Consider the following 12,329-nt stretch of genomic DNA (forward strand, 5'->3'; position numbering starts at 1 on the left):
CCTAGTTAAAATGTGCACAAATTGTTTTTACTAGGATGCTTTGTTTTACACATGACATTGATTGATAACATCACCAACATAAATGTGATGGGTGTGCCTGTTTTTCGCCACGGGCGGTCAATCTGTGGATGGATTTTTGCTACTGCTTTCCTCAGGTTGTGCTCCATATCCAGGGGCAGATCTACAAGGAAGTGCCGCAGCGTGGCACCGCAAACCCTTGGGCTGCGGCACTTCCGAAGCACAGGGATGCGACATATTTACAAGAATATGACGCATATCTGTGCTTCCCCCTGCGCTGGTGCACAACCTGCAGCCATGTGCTGGCGTAGGCATCCTTGCACCATGCCTGCGTGGGGAGATTGTTTTTGTGCAGGAAGGTGCCCCTTTCTGCACATAAACAATCACTACAGGCATTTCCCTCTTTCAATGCATGCTGTAGAATGCGGCACGCATTAAGAGGGAAAAACGAGGAGGAATGAAAACATTTCTCCTCGTTGCGCCTCGCTAAGCCACCTCTAGGATGGCGTAGCATTCAGACCCCTCAATGAGCAGTTAGCCAGCCCGAGAGAGTCTGATGCAGGTGGGTGGTCACAACAAAGAGAGGGGAGCCATGTAGGAGTCGCGTGAAATGCAGTTGCTCTCGAGCTGCAATTTCATTTCAAATAAGCGCGTGCCTAACGCTGGAGTTAGATAGGGGCGTAAAATAAGAGTACTTGCTGGTCATAAAGTTTCAATTGATCTGTGCTCCCGACTTGCCTTCTGACCTATTACAAGTTCCAAACACACACACACGACTCACACCCACACTTGCAGCCCAAATAAGTTTGAAGAACTCTGCCTTAGATGTTGGTAAGAATGTGTCTTCTGCCTGCACATTGCTCTGTGGTTAGCACCTTGATGCCCTTGGGCTAAGTTAGCGCTCTCGAAATCTTATATTTATTGATTCGTACCACACTTCAGTCTACCCCACTCCATCTCAAGCTACCCAACTCCCCCACTCTACCCCCACTCCACTCTACGCCAATCAACCCCACTCTACCACAATCTCCCCAATCCACTCTTCCCCACCCCACGCCAATAACTTTGAGCTATTCTGAACAGCAGTCACGCTGGTGTACAACGTGGCTAAACCCCCTTGCCAAAATCTATAGCTCTTCCAATGGTGAGACCTATTGGCTTTGCTAGTGCTTGTTTTCTCTGAATTTTGGGACTTGTTTAATTTAAAGGAAGAAACCTGGTCTGGAGCAGTACATTACCCAAGGACCTGGGGAACTTGGAAGTTAATCAACGGCTGGAGAGGGACAGTTCTTATTCTGTATGATAATGAGATGTGACGAAGTGCATTAAACTAAAGCTCCTTCATCAAAACCCACTTTCGTTTCTGTTACTTGCAGTTTTGCTACTGTAGTTCTGAGAAATAACAATATGATTTTTTTTTTTTTTAAAGGGGCTGTACTGCCAAATTGCACCTGCACGCATACGACAATAAGAAAGACAGTAGACAGGTTGGCTCCATTTCACCTGAAGGATGAAAGAAGCAACTTGTCTTTAACCAAAAGTAAACGAGACGCGTATGTTAAGTGGCCATATTGAAATTGTTAATGACTCGAGTCGTTGGTAAAGAACTGAAGTGCACAATGTGAGTTTGTAAGGAAAAAAATGCAATTTTAATTACTGTAGAGAACTATTTTTGGAATTCTCTTAGTATAACACAAAACGTATTGTCTGATTTTTCACAAAGCCAGAAAACAGTGAAATAATACGAACAATATTTTAGAGGCTTATTATTATTTTACTGAATAGAAATCTGTGCTTGTGGTTACGCTCAAGCCTTCTTCTCTTTACAAAGCATCGGAGGACTGAGAGGTTCCTTACTTTCAGTTCTACAAGGAAGGACAAAGCCATTTTTCCGATATTCAGTTTATCCCGGTTGCCGTCCGTTCTCTGCATCGCTGCGCTCTCGCCGTTGCCAGGGTAGGAAGGGAGTGTCGTCATACTAGAGTGATGTCATTGAACTGCAACTAATTGCAACTAATAATTACCCTGAAATTACGAAAATGTCACACATGGCAATCTGAAACCTTGGCAGCTACGCAGGAGGGGGTTAATTTATAGAGCTGAAATGCTTCAGCTTCAGTGAAAGGCAAGAGACTCACTGCAGCTGAAGCATTTCAGCACCATGAATTAACCCCCTCCTGGGAGGTTAACATAACAAAGCATGGGCACTTCGTGCCCTGTCGATTTCCCCTCCCTCCAGCCACCAGAGTTCTCTAAGATGCAGGGAACAATAGTAAAATTAGAGTGGAGTGCGCGCCCCCGCCCCTAGGATGGTGTTGCGCCCCCCCAGGGGGGCGCGTCCCTCAGTTTGAAGAACTCTGTATTAGAGTGTGAGGAGGTGCATCGTATTATCACATGAATGATATCATCAGTGATGCGATCAGTGATGTCAAATGAGATGTCATCAGTGATATCATCAGTGATGTCATTTGAGATGTCATCAGTGATGTCATCAGTGATGTCACTGACCATGTCATGAATGATGTAATATGTGACATCATCAGCAGTGGATTGCGGGTGCGCGAAATATAGTTAGTACAACTAACTATATAGGAGCAATTTCAATGTTTTTTTAAAATGCTAATTCCTAACTATATAAGGCCTAAAACCTATGGTTTTTAAGTGAATTTGCAAGGTTTTTAAAATGCTAATTCCTAACTATATAAGGCCACCTGAAACCTATGATTTTTTAAGTGAATTTGCAAGGTTTTTTAAATGCTAATTCCTAACTATATAAGTCCTGAAACCTATATTTTTTTTTCAATAAATTTCAAAGGTTTTGTAAATGCTAATATAACGTTTATATATGTTATTATCCTTCTGGGACCACCTGAGCAGCCATCTTGTTTCTCAGGAGAAGTGAGGCACAAGAGAGCACAAAACAAGAGTGGAAAACGCGAAAAGGGGGCAGGGTTGAGACCCCCTACCCCTTTTTTTTAAAATCGCGGGGTACGCGCACGGTACGCGGACGGTGCGCGTACCCCGCGATTTAAAAAAAGGGGTTGGGGGGGTCCCCACCCTGCCCCCTTTTCGTGTTTTCCACTCTTGTTTTGGGCTCTCTTGTGCCTCAGTTCTCCTGAAAAACAAGATGGTGGCCAACACTTCCTGGTTTGGACAGTTTGGAATGTTGACAGTCGACTGCCAGCCAATCATATACTCACTCGCGGACGTAATGGTACGCGTACGGTGCGCGAACGGTGAGCGCATATAGATATATAATTTGCTCAAATTCAATTTTCTCAACAACTACTGGAGGGATTTTCACCAAATATAGAAAAGGCACTTCTGCATACCTGTCCCTACCATTTTGCCAAGTTTGGTGTAATTCCGTTCAGCCGTTCGGGCTGTAGCCGTGTCTAAAGGTCCCATAGAAAAAGCCATTTGAAAAATTTCAAATTCCATTTTCTCAAGAACTACTGGAGGGATTTTCACCAAACATAGCAAAGGCACATCTGCATACCAGGCCCTACCATTTTGCCAAGTTTGGTGTAATTCCGTTCAGCCGTTCGAGCTGTAGCCTTGTCAGAATGTCCCTATGGAAATTAACATGGGGAAAACACGTTTTGGGACCCCCCTTTTTTCTCGGCCCCCGCTTGACGAATCCCCCCGAAACTTTCTGGGAAGGAGCGAAGCGCAGCGAGGCAAATTTAAGGAAACTTACAGGCAGATCCCTCAATCGGCGCCAAAGTTATTCACAATAGAATGTTCGGAATTTCCAATGGTAACAAGGTCCTAACTATATATACCTACTGGCGACCGCCAGTAAGTAATATAGATATAGATATATCTCTATCTATATATATGTATATATATATCTATAGATTTTTATATATATATATATATATATATATATATTAGATCCATATCTATAGATCTATATATCTATATACCTATAGATATATATATCTATATAAATCTATATCTATCTCATAGATAAACCTTCTTATTGAAAATTTCCCAGTGGCAAATTAAACAACGGGTGGACCTAGGTGTCGGTGGTGGTTTTCTGTGCCCAAAACCATGCTGCTGCTGCTGAAGTGGGGTGTAGGCCCACCCTGTGGCCAACTCCATGTCACGCACAGCCTAAGGCCATGCATGGCAGGCAAGGCGTTGGCTGCCCACAGGGGGATTTGACTCACGGCGTGGTCAACTCAAAGGCTGTGCGCAGCATGGGGTTGGCTTTATGAGTGGTAATAAAATATTAATTTATGGTAAAAAAAAAAATACTAGAAATTCACAGAAAACCCAAAGGTTAAATTGACGTTATAGTTAGGAATTGTAATTACGTCTTACTTTACATTAAAGAGACTATAACTCATGCCCTAAAGTAACTGTAACTCGTGCCCTCGCCATGCAGTCTTGTCATCAATATCATTTCAGATGTTGCAGTCATACCAACAGTGATGTCATAGAATATGCCATGAGTGATGTAATACGTGGGGTCATAAGCAGTGCATGATGAGGGCTCGAGTTATAGTTATATCAGGGCACGCAATATAGTTATTAGAGATAGCTATAACTGGTGAATTTCAGTGTTTTTATTTAGTTTTAAACGTTGCGTTGTCACTGAAATATTTATCTAACTATAACTATCTTTAATCTTTTTGTCAGTGAATATATATATATATATATAATTATATAATGCTCTGCAAAGCACTCAACAGAAAAGTGTTCTGCTGGGCAATCAGTATCTGAGAGGCAAAAGAGAGTGGTGGAACAGAACACAAGAAAACATCAATATTGACTACTGCATCACTAAAATGTTCCAGAACGCACTGCCCCTCCCCTCCCCCCAGGAATCAGTGGCAAGAAATGAGCTATACTCTCATCAACCCCCATCCAGAGTTGCACCTTTCTCCACACACCAGTCCTGATTACTAAGTCAACCAAGCTAATTTCTACTTTTATCATCTGTCACAAAATGTACCTGCAAAAGTTGGGTATCCCTACCAAGCTCTCACCGGACAGAGTAGGTGCAGATATTTACCCCACTTTGGTCCTTCGTCACAGCCAGCAGCGTTTATTTTCTGCTCAATTTTCTATGGGCTTAAATCCAAGAGTAGGACCATAGCAAAGAGGAGTCCAGCTTTCAAATCTAATCCCTCATCACCTCTTATGACTGGCATTACTGCATCACCAGTTCCTTTCCTGGTTACCTGTAGACGCTCCTCGTCAGAGGGAACATCCCTTGACCTCAGACTTCACACAGTATGGCCTCCACCTCCTCTTTACAGTTTATTCAATGTCTCCATCATGTACTCAGGCCAGGAATCTCTAAAATGTCTGTCACCAGGAAAAGATCCCAGATGAGCCATGGTCTGCGTTAGGGCGCAATCCTCACTCCAGTGGCCCTTGTGGTCCTTCTATCCCTACAAATAGTTCAGAGAGATCCTGCAGTGTCCACCATTTTCTAGGCATAGTTGTTCAAATAATCTTCAGTCGTAGATGTGTTTTTTTACCTAGCATTCTTAGTGTCTGGAAGTGTCAGATTCACTTCAGTGTAGTTTTATGGCAATACATTATTTTATACACTCTCCCACCCGTCAAACACTAGCCTATTCTTCCTAGTAATTTGTCTATTCTAAATTTTGATTCCAACTGGCACCTAAACGTACAGGAGGATGGAGTTAACCAAATGTACTGGTGCTTCTCTGCAATGGATGAGCTTCTGTTTGCATCTCATACTTTGCAGGTCTCTTCAATGGTTGGAAGATGAACAGGATACACTAGTTATTTAATATCTATTTCTTTATTTAGTTATTATTCCCCTCTGTTGCATGGCAAGTTGCCCAAGTTAAGATATTACACTTCTCTCTTGTTCTCTCTTTCTTTCTTTGTCGTTCCTTTCCCCTTTCATGCTTTTTTCTCCTTCTTGTTCTTTATCCTATTTGTCTTTCTTACTTTGTTGTTTGCTTTCTTTTTGGTGCTTTTTCTTTTTACTTTGTCTGTCAGTCCCACTTGCTGAATCAAAAAATTGTCATATTAAATCCCCCTAACTCCAGCAACCATTCTATATCGCCATTAAAAATAGGAATTCAAGTAGCCGATCTAATTAAAGCAACACCAAATCCACTCAAAACTGTCATTTTTAAGAAGTTGCTCTGGCATGTTGGGTGTGCTGTCCTATACCTCTGTCTTATATGGAGATGAATAAACGAACTGAGGAATCCTATGACTTGTTGAATACAGATACGAGGGATGAGAGCAACTACCTACACTTTCAACCATAAATCAAATCAGTGCTACTTTATTAGGGCAGCAATGTAGTTAAGTTCATAGTGAAATTGTTGAATGTGCAAAGAAATTCTAGTCAGGGAGTGTTTCATGTTATGACATTTAAAGTGCTCTTTCACCATAGTGATGATAAAAGGAGGTGAAATATTTCCCAAGTGAGGCAAACGAGCCGAGTCTGCGAAGAGTGAAACAAGAGGGATACAAATGTTCTTAAAGTGTGTGAAAAGAATAAGGGTGGAAGTAGAGCTGCTAGGATGGAGTTCTAGTTTTGGGTTGCTGGGGTAGAGAATGAAAGGAGTCTAATTGATTATGTGTAGTATCGGGTGAGGAGATGTGGTGATCATTAGGAGGGAAGACTGCCATAAATGAAAAAAGGTAAAGGTGGGCAAATTGTTGGCCACATTCAAATTTAATATAAAGAAGACAAGAATTGTTAAGGAGCCCGGAGAAGAAAGCAAATAATGGCGAGATGTGGGCAAATGGTAGATTACACTATAGTAATTGGCTATTGATTGCCTGCTCTTCTAATACAACACATTCCTAATGCATTGAGTCACATGTTTGTGCTATTAGTGGAGCGCTGCCTTTTTCATGATTCAATGTTTAGGTTGAGAAGGTTCCGTCTCTTCCTAAGCATAAAGCTGCTTTCTTTTGCTAGACGCAATCACCTTCGGCTGAAGGCCCATATAAAATAACCAGCACTGAGGGGCCAGTTGTACCTCAGGAGCCCTGTAACCTGACATCTCATTAGGGAGAAGAGGTGGAAAGATAGCATGTCCTCAACTGTCAACCTTCTAAATTGAAATCATAGGAACTGGTTGCAACTGAATTGCAGAAGGCAAATCTTTAAAATTTACTACGTTTTAATGTTTAGTAGTAATAGCAACATTTGTGAGCATTGGGAGATTGCTGTAGTACACATCTGTAGTAAACTGCTGCAAAAAACAATGTAGGAAATTACAGCTCTTGCTATAGTTGCAAGATTTAGCTGAAGAGGAATGATTGTAGGCCTTAAAAGAGATTGTAGATAATTTCATTTCAGTGGTACTCCTATAACAAGGTGTAATTAAAAGCAGTAGCCCGCTATTTTGGTTGAATGGGTTTGACGAATGTCACTTATGAATGAGGTAATTGAAGAATAGTATTGGTGAGTTTTTTGTGTTTTGAAGTGATCAAAAGACACATTTATTGTAATCTGACTTAGATGGAAACCCACCTTCCATTCATTTACGTGTAAAGAATTGTCAATGGTGTTGTCCTCAATTGGATTACAATTCTGTGATGTCTGTATAACTTGTACTGGATCTGTACCACTTAAGTGGTCAAGGCATTATAAAGGGGTGTTTGCTTTGCTCCAGAGGAACTGAACCTGTTTTTATCTGGTTTCAGGGATGAACCCGAGTCCCTGAGGTATCTGTAGAAGTGGACACAATGGGTGGCCCTAGAAGGCACCATTTCAAAGTCTGAAGGTAAGTTAATGTCTGAACAGTCCATATGTTGTTTTACTTCAGCCGTGTCTATCCTACAGTGGGCACTCCTGATTTACATCATATGAGTAATGTTTTAATTTCTTTTTTTTGCTAGTAAATATAAAGTTGAGTGTGAGAATTGCTGCTACATGTGCACACATTGCTTTTTAACTTTTAATGGTTTAAATCTGTTATTTCAATTTTTGACATCATTGGTCTAATTGCTGAAGAGGGGTGGTATAGGCATTTTTAGGTTTCGCCTGTCAAAAGCTGCGCAAGCAGCGTTTTGCGCAGGCGAAATCTTTTGTTTAGAGTATTTGAGTCTAGTCCCGCCCCTCTGTTCCATTAGCTAGCTCCATAAATGGAGGCTAGCCATTGGAACAGAGATCTGTCCGTCAATGCCGGAGCAGATTCGGGGGCGTTCCGGCCATTTTTACTCATCCCGCCCCTTTGGTAACGTCATGCGGCGGTGGGCGGTGTTTTTTTTTTAAAGCTTTGTTTTCGCCACACTTTCAAAATGGCGTTTTCAGGGGTGGGTTGCGCGATGTCCCGCTGTCCGTTCCCGCCCACCTCCCGCTGTCCGTGTGCCCGTTCCTGCCCCCCCCCCCCGCCCCCTCCCGCTGTCCCGATGTTTTATTCCCACTATATATCTTGTCATGTTGAAAAATTATGTCAAACCACACAGGTTGCAAATGTTTGATCTAGCACATTTGTTAAGGTCATTGATGTCACCACGCCTGATGATTTTACTGGTGGTGGTTTTCGCTCCCATCAGCCCGTGATATTTAGCAGAAATATTTGTGTTCCTGTATTTCTCACGATTTTATAAGGTTGTGTATTACGTACTCAAGTTTCGGAAAGTACGTTAGTTTTATAGATTATCCCTTTCCTGGACACTGCTCTCCTTTTGCTTCCATGGCCATTGTGTGGGTAACCTGACCGGATGCTTTTTTATGAAATAAAGGAATATTTTCCTTGTAAGTATTTTCTTTTCCCCTTTGTCCTTCAGTACACTTACTTTGCCTGCCACTCGAGTGATAATATTTTTTCTACTCCTCCAAATATCACTTTAGTAATTGTATTACCGGGTTCATCTTACTACACACCAAATCGCGCGAAAAGTGTAATAGTTTCTTTTTACCTAGTGGTCGACATATCCGTTAATCTGCCGGCCATACACCGAAACTGCTCTGATTGCGGCACTTCCGGTTTGAGAGTACATTCAGGCCAAGAAACACTAGACGCAGTCTAGTGTTTCCGCCGACTTCTTCCTTGTTAAAATCACGCATGCGCGATCCCGGTGTTGCCGAACCATACTCCATTCGGACAGCCAGAGGAACGCCGAGACGCGGGGTCATACTCATTTTCAGGTATTCTTCACGTAGATATTTTGTAGTGCGCTATCGTAGTTGACCATGAGACATAGTTGTACTCGTATGCAATTTTCATGTGTGGGAACTCTCACGTGAGTGATAGTGTTTTTATCCTTGTCACTGTGTACATGGTGGTCTCTTACTTCACTTTTATTAATAGTCTAAATGTCTAATTTTATCCTTAGAGACGCTCAGTAGGACTTACCCGTTTTCACGTAGACCCTGTGATCGGCTATATACAAGCCCACTGTTTATCGCACAGGTGGGTCCCTCATTGGTAATAGGTTTGGTGGGGTAGCCTCGTGCCATATCATGGCTCATATAATAACTGCTTCTTATTCGTCAACTTTCCCTCCCCCGCCCCCTCTCTCCCAGGGGTTTTATAGATTCAAATAATGTATTAATCGGAATGGGCCACACTAGATTACGGATTCACGTCTACTACAAAACGTACTAATTATTAATTTTCTTGCCATCATTAACATACAGACTGATAGTCTGCCCTCTAAAATTAGATAGGTGGTTTACTAAGGCAGACTAGATTATATCGCTCACTTTTTTAAATTATCGGACTCTGTTTGCCAAGCTCAAATTCGCTTGGAATTTAACCACAGGGAACAATCTTTCAACCAAACGGCCACACTATAAAAATTCTAGAAGTGGCTGGGCTGATGGGACAGAGCGAGGGTGCCCTGTTGCCACCTTAAAGTGACCGAAATGCTAATTGCTCAGCTACATTCTCGATTTTCATAGCACACAAAATATGTGAAGGTTAAAAAAAGTCAGACAAGATATAGGCAGCAAGATACAGGCAGACCACATTGCGTTCTGCAGGCGTAATAGCTCGTACACTATGGCAGTCTGTGGGTGTGTGTGGCTCTGGGTGTGTGTGTGTGTGTGGCTCTGGGTGTGTGTGTGTGGTACTAATTGCTGTCTGATGAGCTCGTCCGTAGGGTACAATAGGTCTCACATTTGCGAGAGATTAAGCTAATGGCAATGTAAATGACTGCCATTTATTTATCTGTTTTCAAAACCAACACATAAATACACATTTTGTCATTTGCTCTAACTTTTCCAAAGGCGAAAACATTGCATTGTAAATGCTTGTTACTTTTGAAGGCACTTTTACACTTAAGGTTTTTTTTTTAGGCTGTTGAGGTGGACTTGCTAGTCTAATTGCTATATTTTCATTGGACTCCACTTTGCTTGGTCTTTAGTGGCAGCCATTTTGTTCAGCCTGCAAGTGTTTTTCTCTTCCAGCCTAAAATGTGCAGGCCTGTTAGGACCTGTACATTTCAAACTTCAGTGCATCTGCACACCCTTTCATAGTAAAGGTAAAGTTGACTGAGAATTGCTCTACGATTTCACACAGTGCTTTGTAACTTTTAGTACTCTAGGTCTGTTGTTATTTCAGTTTTGGGCTTACTTTTGAAGGTACCTTTCAACTTAGAGTCTATTTAGGCTATTAAAGTGTTCTCGCCAGCCTAATTGCTGTCTTTTTGTCGGCCTCCGTCATTGCTGAGACATTACTGTCGGACATTTTGTTCAGCGTACTACTGTTTCTTTCTCATCTGGCCTAACACCTGCAGGCTGGCAGCGGCGGATGGCACGCCAAAAATAACTGCTTTTTTGTAATTTATTTTCTCCTGTTTACTCCCTGAAGTCTGATATGCTGCAATTCCTCCCACCCCGCAAACTCCCCTCCACCACCACTTATACTGCAGTTTTGCCTATGGCTCTGAGAGATGTGGCAGAAGATTCACAAAAATCACCTAAAAGGTACTAGTGCCCATGTTAAGTGACTATACCCCTGAGGCCTTGATAGTCTGTGTCAGGCTTTTTTAGCCCGCTATGGTTCTTTTTAGTAAACTATAGACCTCTGCGGCGCTGAACAGAAGCCCTTGATTTTTTATCCACAGCACTATTCGTAGTGAGTGCCGACTCATTGCAAATTCGGGGTTTTAGGTTATTTTAACATTCACTTTTAACAATTATTTTGACAAGATGAGTGATCTCAAATTTTAAAGAGGTGTTTACTTATTCTAATTTGGTCATGAGTACCACTTAACATTCACATGTCAATAGCCATGCACTATGCAGGGATGTGGAATTCCTATAGCCCGACGCCCAGGACATTTTGTTTGGGGTCAAGGGCAACAAGTTTTAATGTGCATTTTGTCCTTGGGACAAGCAGGCCCTACCACCAGCAGCACAAACCCTTTGGCTGCGAGTTTGCAGTACCACATTAAGGATCAGGGAAGGGCACTGCCTGCAGTTAAGTTAATATTTGTGTGCATATGTTAATGCTGTTCAAACTTGTATTTATGGTTCATTAATGGAGAGCCTTTATTATTAGGCTGAGCGCTCTCAGTAAATGTAAGTTCTGACAGCACTACTGACAGTGGTTCCAGTATAAAAATGTGGGCACACTGTTTGAAAGTTTAGCAATATGAGGCTATGCATAATGCTCCCAGAATGCTCTCTGATTATATGCAAATATTTGCAGAACCTTGAAAGCAAGATTAATGATTATTTCCTTTCACTATAAAATGTTCCTAAAAAATGAAAGTAGGCAAAAAAATTTTTTTGCTAAACTATTGTAAAATTTCAGGTACCATTTCTTTGCAGCATCATTTAGTAAAATCTGTTGATGCAGACTAGTATTTCCCCAAAATATTCATACTAGAATATCAGTGTAACCAGTTTCAATACGATTTTGGGAAACAAAAATAAACAAGCATTGGCGAAGCCAGTAGGTCTGAAATGGTGGTCAGCTTTTTAGTTTTGACAATGCGTGACTTGTTTTGGCATGGTTTTTGTAAAACCTTATTGATGTGAGAGCTGCCAGATCCTCACCATTATAACAAACATTGGCAAAATCAAAAAAAATGTTGGTCTCAAAAAAGCATGCACTACTTCATTAGTTAGTGGCACTGAACAAAACTACTTTGTGTGCCGATATGCTCCTTGTGAAAGAGCAGAATGCTGTCACTCACCGTGAAGCCAGCCGATACAGAGAGAGAATTCTAATAAACACAAAAGGTCATGGTTAACGCCAGACCAAATTAGGGGCCCACTTTTCAAAGAAAGTCTCAAAAGTGCACCCTTGGTATATGTCCTTGCAGTAAGGGCAGCTATATGGCTTTTGTGAATTCTCAAGAATTTACAGCAGTCGGACAAGAAATAGTACTCCTAG

The 12,329-nt window shown here is 41.7% G+C and overlaps 1 protein-coding gene across 4 annotated transcripts in view; it reads left to right on the plus strand.

The window, feature by feature from the left end:
• ZNF106 (zinc finger protein 106) overlaps positions 1-12,329 on the plus strand; it is a 395,360-nt gene that overhangs the window by 39,641 nt on the left and 343,390 nt on the right. For 2 of the 4 annotated variants that reach the window (XM_078659626.1, XM_078659627.1), the window contains exons 2-3: positions 1,448-1,639; positions 7,681-7,760. The gene's annotated coding sequence lies outside the window, so the exon portion shown is untranslated. The remainder of the gene's footprint in view (positions 1-1,447; positions 1,640-7,680; positions 7,761-12,329) is intronic. The other 2 variants (XM_078659625.1, XM_078659628.1) reach the window with 1 other exon arrangement.

The sequence above is a fragment of the Lissotriton helveticus genome, chromosome 9, assembly GCF_964261635.1.
Source record: "Lissotriton helveticus chromosome 9, aLisHel1.1, whole genome shotgun sequence".
NCBI lineage: Eukaryota > Metazoa > Chordata > Amphibia > Caudata > Salamandridae > Lissotriton > Lissotriton helveticus.